General features: G+C 28.7%; 1 protein-coding gene across 4 annotated transcripts in view; it reads left to right on the forward strand.

Annotated features, from left to right (window-relative positions):
- LOC147065495 (atrial natriuretic peptide receptor 1) overlaps nt 1-12,928 on the forward strand; it is a 303,943-nt gene that overhangs the window by 55,351 nt on the left and 235,664 nt on the right. The window lies entirely within an intron of this gene.

Consider the following 12,928-nt stretch of genomic DNA (forward strand, 5'->3'; position numbering starts at 1 on the left):
TTGAGTATGACAAAATAGATTTCTATTAAACGTCTCGGTGTATTAAGTTTTAAATTATTAATAGAGGCCCACAGTTCAAAATGTCTTCGCAACAATTTTAGTAGCTAGCAACTATATACGATAATGTATGTATAGTAGAATAATAATTTATCATACGGTAGGTATATAATTATGTAAATGGAAATAATAATTCCCTATAGAAGAGTTTGAAACTTTTACTGGCTATACTTCAGCTGAGGCACGGTCTTAAACGATCGTGACTTCGCGACGCGCAGATTGTGCAAACGACGCGTGACGAACGAAACATAATTTATCATAAAAACTCAACATGCGTTCATTTAATGTTATGTTTATTGTTATTTAAGTAATAATAATAATATATTCATTGACTTGTTTTGTTTTTCGAGTAAATACGTAACATTAATTTTTTAGTCATCTTAACACGATTTAAGAATTAATTATTCCGACGCCATCACAAAACAAATTGACGTGCAGACAGGTTGACTATCGCTCTCCGACTGGCAACGCATGCAAAATTACGTCCCACCTATTATTGTAAATTATTTGCCGTTTCACTGAAGATAGAAAATAAATTTATTTGGTACATTATAATACACAACTGACCATATTAATGCCTGTTTGGTTTGACTAAGCGAATGAGTTCATAAAACTTAATAAAACCGTATATATTATCTCAAATGACATTTTTTATACTTTGCTAAAAACTAAATAATTATATATAATAACTATGTACATATTATATTATAATCAACGGTAGAAATTGCTAGGTACCAGCTTTAGTTACATGTGTTCTCCATATTTTTAAGTACGGTATCGAGTCATGTAGCCTAAGGCATAAAGCCCACCAAAGCGGCGCTCGGTGCGCTCACTACTGAGTAGGCTCCCTCCCACCCGCGCATCACCCTTCACCTATGTAATAAGGAGCCCAAGAAGCACAAAATAATTATTATTATCAGCGTCTCTCATAACAAAGCAATAAAAATATTATATTATTTCTCGGGGCTTGTAATTAATATTCACGATGACATCATTCTACCAGCGAAATATCGGACACGCAATAACTAAACAATAAGTTTATTGTTATTAAATAATGGCTTCTCACTCGTCTATCGACGACGCTTCCAGGAGCGTGATTTTGCTTGCCGTGTTCAATGAATATACTACGTTGTATTTTCGTTAATTCGTGCCGCTGAGAAGCCACACGACGGTGACTCATGGGTCAGGCGGGCACAATGCGTTGTCAAATCCAGTGTGCGCTGGCGTATTTATTTACGTTGTATTTTCGATGATTTACGCGCCACTTGTGAAATTTTGCGCGAGCACCCCACTCGCTGCGTTAAGTGAGTTTTACGCCTTAAGGCAATGAAACTAGTCAATCATCTAGAGACAACAGATAAAGAAACGGCTCCAGATAGTATGTCTAAGATGCGTTCCGCCGATTTTTCGATATAATATTTGGCGCTCGTCTGATTTTGGTTAGCCTCCAGTGATGATAAAGCAGAGTAAAAACTTAGAAACAAGATGAGTTTATTTGAGTCTGCCTTCACTTGAGTCTTGGTCGCTCAGTGGTCACTATCCTCAGCCATGTGACAATGACTACGTAGAGAAGAAAATACAATACTGACAGTGTTGAGAAATAAACCGTGCACGTTCAGATTTTAATAATAATTATAAAATTAACATTTTTATTCATAACACGTAAAATATTTACATACAAACAATAACATACATAAAATGTATGTAACAAATGCACAACTCGAGCATTAAGTAGGCAATTATGTCATTTTATTGACCAACATTCTTCAATTTAAATTTTAAATAATTAATTATTGATAACACGTAAAATTGACCCGACCATGAATGTGATACGTCGTAATAAAAGCACCTAATCTAAATTTAACAAAACGTACGTAATTTATTGTATGAACATTCTAAAATTAAAATCGTCCGAATGTAATGTGATAACGTCTTCAGCGATCATTTCGTGTGTAAAATTGTCTTCATATTTCGTCAAGTGTGTGAATTTTGAATTGAGCCGACCATAAATTTAGACATATTGTATTAGTATGTACATAGATATTAGTAATGGAACGAAACATAGACACAAAAATTCTAATTGTATTATACTTATTTATAACGGTTTTACGTAATAATTATATAAATCAAAAAAACATAATAATCCACATAATTTATTAAAGATCAAAACCGGATTCTCTTACTTAGTGGGTTATTTTTAAATAGTTAGTAATTTTTCTTAATTACGTTTAAAATATCAAGTTAATCGAACAAACTCGGCTTGATCCTAGTTTAATTATATGGAATACGTGATATATTAAATTGTACAATATTGTAGTATAATATCTTTCCACCAAAAAAAACGCTATTAAAATTATCTACGATTAAAAAAATGAAAAATACGTTAGTAGTACGAGTACCATCAAATTATTACGAGACATATATTTAGATATTTATTATTTAACAGAAACTCTTCATCCACCCAAAATGTTTTAAAATGATAATATAACGGAAATAAGTTTTCTTTCAAATTATGTGGTATAAAATTTGCACGAAAAATAAAAGATCTCGTCACGCCGGACAAATCATAAAAGCTATAAAAATAATTTCTATAACGGTAATTCCGCGTTTATCATCAAATTATTAAGATGTTGTTTTTGTTTATTATATATGAACTGTAATTTAATTATACAATACATCATTAGACTCTATTTGAGTAGAATTAAAATTAATTTAATAGAAAATATCTATGAAAATATTTCCATTTATTTGTTTATTATATCGATTTATGTAATATATTTTATAACAATGAGGTATTATGTTCAGCGGATTCACATCTGATAAAAAATAATGTAGCAATTTTTACGTTTTTCTCAATCAGATACTAACAAATACCAACTTCACAAATATAAGAAAAATATACATATTCAAACATAGAATTTACCAACAAATCCAAACTTTTACACAATTAGGTATGTACTGATATGGAAGGGTTTATGTCGGAGGATTTGGTTTCATTTTAATTGGTATCAAGGATTCGGGGAAATTCAATAAAGTATATTTAACTTTTCTCACGAGATACCAGACATAGATATTGATTGAAGTAACAATTATTATCAATATTTTACGGGTACACATAATTTGGTGCGAAAAGGTGTCGATTTAGATTTGGACACGTCAGAGCGACGGTTAAGGGCTAGTTACAGAATTCAAACACATAATAACTTAGTTGGCTATGTGAAAAGAACAACATATTAAATTTTGTCCAATTTCCACTAAATAGGTAGATATTTTTCAATTATGGTTTTTAGTGGAATGTTTCTGAAGCTTTTTAAAAATCTAATATTAAAACTCACCTCAGAAACTTTATAAAAGAAAAAGAGCATTCTAGTCCTGATTGTCGCCTTTTTTTATACAACCCACCCATTTTAATTAATACGCAGACCTTTTGACACTCAAAATAGACTTAGTTCAGAAAGTTGGCTTCTTCTTTGCTACTGTGTTTGTATGGAATGTTTCTCGAAACTCTAATGCGGTGGTTTTTACCGCTTTTATACCATTATATACTTAGTCAAAGTTAGACGTTTTGCATGGAATGAAAAATCCTGGTATAAATAAAAAAATCTTAAGATCTAAAGAAAATACCTATTCAGTTTCCGCAGTTCTTCAAGTTCTAAATAAAAAAAAGTATAAGAACAAAGCATTCAGAAAGTTTAACTTCATACAGTATTTTTTTTAGAAAAAAACGTTAAACGGAATCTACTTGAGTGTGTACAGAAGACTTTAAAAAATAGATGTAATATGAAAAAAATCAATAGATACCTAATAAAATAAAAGGTTTATTGATTTTAACACATTAATAAGCCGATGATATAAGTTGTTTTTGGAAACGTTATTAAATATATTATCGTACTAGTAAAGCACCTCTTCCTTAGCCACCTTCGGCGGTACAACCTCCATAGACCCACTCCAGCAGCACGATTTCCTAACTATCGTCTCGTGTGGCACCAGACGACATGACGTAATTGTGACGTCAGCCAATACACGCTCGAGCGGGCGGCATGTATTGGCTGACGTCACAATTACTTCATGTCGTCTGGTGCCACACGAGACGATAGTTAGGAAATCGGGCCCCAGCCCTCCCGTACCCCTGCCAAAATCTGAAAAATTCCTTTGACTACACGCATTAATCCAATATTCAAGTTCCATTATCTCGAAAAATATATCAACAGTACTTATGTTTTGATATTTCCTTATTATAATATATTATTGAAGGTCTCAGATTGATAGCGTCATTAATAGGTAAAACGGTAATTTATTTTACGAAGATTATATGGAGATAAAATGTTTACCAAATGTAAGTAAATGTGAACCAACCCACCTCTAATTTTTTATAAAATGTATTTCACACTGAACAAGTGCACACAAATTCATGTATTTGGGTAGAGGTACGAGAAATAGGCGCATATTAACAAAAACCGTAGGAAAACGTTGCAGATTTAAGTTTATCTTTTTATATTATAGCGTAGATAATTTTGGTGTAATTTATGAAATAAGGTAATTTTTAAACATTCTTAGTTATTATCTTTTAAATTATGTTGGTATTGTTCTGAAATTTATTCTAATTATATGCATTATAGTTAAGATACCTACATATATTTAAATTATTACATTTTATTGATTTATATTTATAAGTCTTTCTTATATATTAATTATGAAATAACATACCATTTTTCGTTTGATTTTGTTTCCACTTATAGTATTTTCAACAATCGAACAAAAATGTTTGAAGTCATATTATTTATTTATATAGTTTATGATTTAAGATAATAATTTAAAAGACTCTTTTATAATAAAAAAGTAATTATTATAAAATAAATATTGTTGTTTTTATTTAATAAAACGCATTTTTTTTGTAGTACTTACTCCACTTTTAATCAATAGATTAGGACCGGTTTCTTCTGCCTCAGAGGGACATTTTCAACTGAATACATTTTTTTTAAAACAATTATCAAACAATTTATCAAGCAAAATCCAAAGCGACAGAAACAATATAACAATAGGTACATAAATAATTATCCGTCCAATAATACCTTCCCAATAACAGATTAATTTAAAATTAATAAGGTTGGACATTAATATTTCATACTACATTAAACAAATTATTTTAAATATTAACAAACCACAAAATATGAAACAATCAACACTTACAATAACATTAATATCAACAAATAATTATGATTAGTCAAAATTTACAATGAAAATTTATAAAAAATAATAAAATAAACAATATTATCAATTAAAGTGAGATCGAATACAAAAACAAATACAGCCAAAATATGAGTCATAATTAAATAAAAATTAAAATAATAAATAATGTACAAGATATAAAGTTATGTTATAACAATCCTAAATATTAGATAGGGTATAATAATGGAGAAGACACAAAATATAATTGATCATTTAACAAATTAGAATTTAGCAAAAATGTATACCTATTAATTTATAGGATTTCCTGTTTATCCAATTTTATAGATTTCTCATTCAAATGCAGGATTTTAAAATTTTTACTGATATTAAAAGAGTGATTATTTAAACTTAAATGATTTCCAAAAGATGACGATTCATTACCATTTTTGGCAAAGGCTAAATGTTCTTTGATCCTAGTGTTAAAAGATCGTCCCGTTTGTCCAACATATTTGGCATCACAAGAGTCACAACTTAATAGATAAATTCCACTTTGGTTAAGTTTACCTAATCTATCGTTAGTATTCACCAGTATTGAATTCAAATTTTGTGTGTTGTAAAATGTTACATTGAAAAGATTATTATCTATTTTTATTGAAATATTCTCAGACACTCTTCCTAGGAAACATAATTTAACCCAGCATTTTTTAACACTGGCTTCATCTATCACCAAGCCAGAGGTCACATTTAATAAAGCTAATTTTTTAGATTTGTTCGCCAGAATGCGATCAATTAAACGTGAGTCATAACCGTTATTAAAAGCGATTTGTTTAATCGTCTTTAACTCAAAAGCAAAACTATTTTCGGATATAGGAATCATTAATAAACGATGTATAAAAGCATGGAAAACTGATAATTTATGCGAGATATGGTGTCTAGAAGAGTTATTAATAATGTTATCACTGAAGGTATCCTTTCTAAAAATGCTAAATGTATGTTTGTTATTTGTAACATTGATTGTTAAATCCAAGAAGTTAATTGTACTGTTCCCTAGTTCCATTGTGAATTGAATTGACTTATTAATACTATTTATGTCTTTTAAAAAAATATCCAATTGTCTTTCATCAATCAGCAATCTTGGACTTTATAGACGTTAAGAATATTAATCCATTGTTGACAAAAGACATAAAATCTGTGATTGATTGTTGCATAGACCAGAAATATGATCATCTTTACATTCAGTATAAGACAACATGACGCGTGTATACTTTAAAATACACACATTTAAATATGTAGAAAATAAATATAAAATAATCATTATTCACATTTATAAATCTATAGGCATTTAAATTACCCATACAAAGAAGACGTGTGCAATAGTGTCATTCACCCATTAATAATAAAGTAGATTAATTAATAAATGTATAAACCTTATTTATATCGATAGACAATAGGGTAGTCTAGTTGTCTACTATAGCCATGTATTTCTTTATATAGGTATCAGGTGTGTCAATTTTTTTTCAAACCGGAATCAAGTTTATGACCAGTACCTAATTGGCAAAGTCAGGATTTGAAAGCCGGTTTTGTGAATGAGACTTACTTGCTCTATCTCAGTTTTGTGTTAGACAAAAAATACTACATACATGTATGTCTTGGGGCCTATTTTGGATTACTCTAGTAAGCGTATGTTGCTTTTATTATCATCAATCAAGTGAAAAATTGTGGTAGGCTAGTATATATTTTAGAAACGTAGCATCTTGCTGAAATGTATCATATTAGCTTCTATCATTGATTCATCATGGTCGTTTTATTATTAAAAAATCAATATGCACACTAATGCAATACAAATATAAATATATAGATATTTGTATATTATGGTTTATATTAAAATACAATAAATTATACAAGCATGTTCTAAGTGATAATATAAAATATTTTAATTAATTCTTTTTTTTTTGAACCTGTTGGTCATTTGGACAATATTCACTAAACATTATAACATTATTGTTTACTACCCAGAATAGTTCTTTGAAACCATATTATACTCTACCATCTTCTTCTGCCTTGAATGCCGTTACTTTTTTGGGATAATAATATAAATTATTGATAATGTATTTAAATCAAAATGGCGCAAAAGAATTGTTATTGATTAACATACGGAACACAAAAATAAAATATGTTGAAGCACTTATATATTATAAAATGGAAAAATGGTTTTTACCCATTTGAGTTGCCTGGAGTCATAACTCACATATTCCAAAAATTGAATTTGGAAATAATCGCGAAAAACTACCGCAGCACTGTTTTTTGTAATTAGAAGAAAGGTATTGAATTCCCTTGAATATTAATGAGTGAGCGAGTCGATTTACATTTTTTTAAATATATATAATGCTGCAGATACACAGTATACCATGAGAAATGGAGCTCCTTGATTGGTGAGAAAGGCCTTGATAACAGAACTGACATTATTCATCGAAAATGTGACTTAATTATGACACCAATAATAACTTTGTCAACGACTTTCACATGGTTTAAAGTGACTTTGATAGCCAAATGTTTTGCTTTATATATATATTATAATAATACTTTTAGACTTATCTTACCTTTTGACTAAAAAATAACAAAATTGCAAACAGTTAGTGATGACTCTAAACGACTCATTTAGTATAAGTCAGCAGCAAACAAATTTTGAAAATAATCGATATACTGGATTATTTGTTGCTTAGGTCAGGTTACCTTGTCATTCTTGAATTCACGTTATGTTCCCGCCTGGCTTCCAGTAAAGAGACTTGTACGGAAAAAAATAAAGTATCATATTATATTTTCAGACAGTTTGAAAGCGAAAAAAATACTAAGATTCAATAAAAAAAAAACTATGACCAATTTATTTATATCGGATCATTCACATTATATTAAGATTACGTTTTTAAAAAAGTAATTTTAATGGCCCATAATAAGTAGGTATCGTAACGTTCAGGATTTAAAATATTTTAACTGCTCATATATTATTACTATCTTTTATTGGTAAGTGAGTAGGTATGCAAATTTTATTTAAAAACAAAACAATCAAAATTTTTATGAGGTTATTAAAATGTATAAGTGCACACACAATTTTGGTGGTAAATCTTAGATAATTGAAAAAGGTTTTAACAATTTGTAGACACCTATTAAATTGGCTAGTAAGTTATAAAAAACAGATTTATACTTGGTATTGCAAACTTAATTTTTTATCTTTCCGTTTGAAATATCTATCACCTTTTTAGGTTCATTTAAATTCTTTGCATGAGCGCTTCTTAAATTTCGACGTTCTTTCAAACAAGACAATAATCTGAATTGACCTTGCAAATTTTCAAACTACATTACTCTCAAAATTACTCGTTTCTATCAATGAACTCTTGTATTAGACTGTTTTCTAAATAAGTATAATAATAATCAGTCATTCAAGCAACACAACATTATCGTATACAATTATTTTATTATTGCTTGAAAAAGTAAGTTAGCTGAAAATATTTTTCAATCCAAAAGCAAATTAATATAATGTGCAGAAAAAAATGAGAGTATGCGACGTAAAATAGAGACATAGTTTGCAGAAAGTATGCCCGATGGAAGAATGGGATAATCCAGTGGTGCCTGAGGGGTACAAGGCGACCGTAAGAAACGTTGGATTGACGAAATATTAAGGATCAGTGGAATTACGTGGCATTGAAGAAGAAGGAATTGAGAAGAATATAACTTAGCCATAGATGGCCAACATAATTTTATATAGCCGTAGATTGAAACATGCTGATGTATAATATAATTACTTAGCCCCAACTGACATCGACATTGAAAAATACAAAGTTTGTTTGTCCGATCACCTTTCCTGCGTATTCCAATTTTGAATTGTCAAGATAAATTTTGAATATTTTGATGTTCTTTTATTTAGCTTAGCTGTCGGAAACATTTTCATTTGTACATGTTGTACGCCTAAATATATCGAAGTATTTAATTACCACTTGCCCAACGTAGGTCAAAATGGAGATTGTATGGTATTTTCAAAGCGTTAAATGCCTAATTTTTGTCAAATTTGGGATTACAAAGATTATAAAATATATTTTTTATCGTAAATATGTAACTATATAATGTTAACATTAATTGTACTGATGGTTTTGTAAATGCGTTTAAAAATTAATAAATCTAAAAAATCTTAACACCACTGCACATGGATGTACTGGAATATTACTGTATTCTAAAACATTAGATCGAGAGGTTTAAAAAAATACTATTTTATGTAATAAAAATTCTTTATGCAGCCATCAAATGTTTAAAATATATATAAAGGAAAATAAAGCTTCAAAATCATACAAATAGATTATCTACAATGTTTAAGGAATGTTCAGGCTAATGCTTTTAAAATACCATAAAATCTCCATTTTGACCTACGTTGGGTATGTGGGCCGTTAAGTAAAATAAAATCGGTGTAGTTGCAGGGAATAGCCATATTGATACTCGTATATAACTGAAAAGTGTATCCCCAATATCTTATGATTGTAACTTTATTTATACATATTTTGGGGCGGTTCAGAATCTCGGTACGCTTCTATTGTAACCACGCATGTTTATTTATATCTCGCATTTCTTATAATAGAATACACATATTATTCGAAATTCATCAAAATTATCTTCTATCTATTTCGACAATATTCCAAGAGAGTAATGCATTTACGAACAATATTATTATTTAAATCAAAACTGACCTTTGCAGATTGCATTGTGATGTTATATGCTGTAAATATTATAAACATGCATTCTTCTTCATACATGATAATGAACCGATTCATTAATCATATTATAAGTGTGGATGATACTCGTATACTAATAATAAAATCGCAGTGTATGTATTTGATTTCGAAATATTTTCCTTTTCATCAGCGTTTTGACTATTCCCATGATACATAGTACGCACAATTTACTCTTAGTGTTTTTGTACATGTGTTTTTATGATATAACTATAGATGATCCAAAACTATAGATGAAAATCGTTCAACTACATTATAGGTACTTACCAATTTAGTAGAGTTTCATCTCGATATCTCAAAGGGTGCATATGCAATATAATTAAAAAAACAACGCACGCAATCCATAATACCTAATTCATTTATCACGATTAGGTGAAGTGGTCAGATAGAAGCGGTGGAGGGATAGGATAAGATGCAAAGGAGTGCACGCCTACACCCTACCGCTGTTGGTTCATTGTGATACTGACGTATGTATCTATAGGCACTGATTAAATATGCATATAAATTAAATGTTTTGGTAAATAAATGCTTCTAAATTCAACCGTAGTAGGTATTATATTATCATTGATTTTATAAATAATAATAATTCGGTAAATTACATTAAAATCAAATGCATGTCACGTAATTTTTCTTTTATATTTCACGCGGACGAAATCGCGGGCTATCGCTAATAATTAATAAACTTTAGAAGTAAGTCTTGATTAATCGGTACCCCTCGTAGTCTAATGCCCAAGATACTGGCTTCAGGAGTTCCTCATTTGATCCCCGATTAGGTGACAATACATCCATGAATTAATATTCTTATATCTATATATTACTTTTTGTGATGTTTCAGTGCCTATTATTGTTATTGAAACTTTTGATATGATGTAGAATTAAAAAAAAACAATTACTCAAAGGAATAAAATCATTCGTAAATTTAAGATTCTTTGCTATGAAAAGAAGTTGTATCTTCTGCATATATTACAGTTCTAAATTTGTATATATTATTTCTGTTTCCTCTCTTAGTACGTAACAATCTGAAGTAAATTTATTATCCCACAAAGGTATATAAAATATAAAGAAAATAATATCGCAATATTTTGTGCAACATACATATTACGTAGGTACCATTATGCAGTGTTTAAAAGTCTGATGTATTAACAACGTATTAAGTATAAAAATGAGAAAGTTTACTTATACATATGAGATTGAAGCTATTGTTAAAAATTTGGGACAACAAACGAGGATACTTACACAAGATTGGAAAGAAAAGATTAAATCTTTATTCTGCATTTCAGCGAAACGAATTTGTAAAATGCACCTTGAGTTAACTTGAATATACCTCCAGTGCACGAATAAAATCTGCTCGAAGAGTCGAATGTATGTATTTCTTTGTATTTAACAAATACTTTTTTTTTTTTTTTTAATAAGTACATGTTTTTCACAACGATGCAAGTGAATCGTGATCAGTGATAAATTGAACTATTTATATAATATTATATTATTTTTGTGAGTTAAAAGAAAAACTACAAAATAATAATAATGTATGTATCATTCAGTAGTATGAAAACCTGTTATTTTATCATTAGCATAAAATAATTATTATTTAAGAAAAACAAGTGATTTATAAACATAATCGCAATCCTGTTAACGGCCTTATCTGCGTCTAGAAAATGTTGGGCATTAATTTTTTTTACGTAAACAATATAAATATGTTTCATTTATTTGTGCTAATTTATTATGATATTATTGTTTAAAAGTTATTAAGTATACTTACCTTTCTATTGCAATTATTATCTGTAACAGAAGTAGAATAGCATTCCTATATTTATAGAAAATTCAATGCCAAACTATATTTATCAACACTCGTTACATTTTAATAGGATTGAATAAAAAAAAATACATGCTATAGTAAAGAATGTCTTCAATATACTAACGATTTTAACCATATTATACCTATACATGTTATATGAAATATAATATTGAATAAATTGTTTATAATATCATCGATATGTCTATTTAAATTTGAATATTAGGTATCAGTCAAGACCAAATGCATACATTTAATAAATTATTACCATTTTTTACCACCTTAAATTTTAATTGTTCTTAATATTGTTTTTATACGACCGTATATTATATAATATTTAATACTAGTGTATTGTCCAACTTATATAAGTAAGGATATAAAAATAAATAAATAAATTAGTTGTATTGCAGGTAGGTACTATAATAACAATTCCCATTCAAATAACTCTATAGTTTATGACAATGACGTCGTTTTTAATTAAAGAAGGATCAAAATTTTAATTGTAAAAAGAAACACATAACCAACGGAGCAACGGAGCAACTGTGAAAATTAATTTAAAAGAAAAAAGCATCTATGTCTTTGAACCAACACAGAATTTTTAGAAATAATAATTAGCTTGACATACAATAAATACATTCTTACGGTTGGTTGGCGACAAAATACTTTTATTATATAATAGTAATTACTTCAAAAAGTTTTTACGTATAACTTTACTTATTACACATGATTGCAGACAAAACTACGCTGTATTATTGAGAGAATTGTATTATATATAAAGAAAATTTGAGATACATATTATTTATGTAGAGAAAAAAACAATATTTTCTTTAAATGATTTTATAATAAAGAATACTATTAAGATAATACACTACTTTCATCATCATTATTATTAAGTTATTAACCAATGTGCTTAACTAAAATTAATTAACATAAATAATTAACTTAAATAACGCTTACATATGCGTGTAAAACTTTCTTAATGTGAGAGATATTCAAAAATTACGAGTCGCTCAACGTGGCATAAAAGAAACCAATGGATAAGGAAGCAGACGAGAGTATTTTATGAAATGGCAATGGGCTGGACATGTTTTTCGGCGAGTAGACAATCATTGGATAAATGCCATCATATTATTAT

The sequence above is a fragment of the Rhyacophila brunnea genome, unplaced genomic scaffold, assembly GCF_057557595.1.
Source record: "Rhyacophila brunnea isolate RB1 unplaced genomic scaffold, BYU_Rbru_1.0 scaffold_6, whole genome shotgun sequence".
Classification (NCBI taxonomy): Eukaryota; Metazoa; Arthropoda; class Insecta; order Trichoptera; family Rhyacophilidae; genus Rhyacophila; species Rhyacophila brunnea.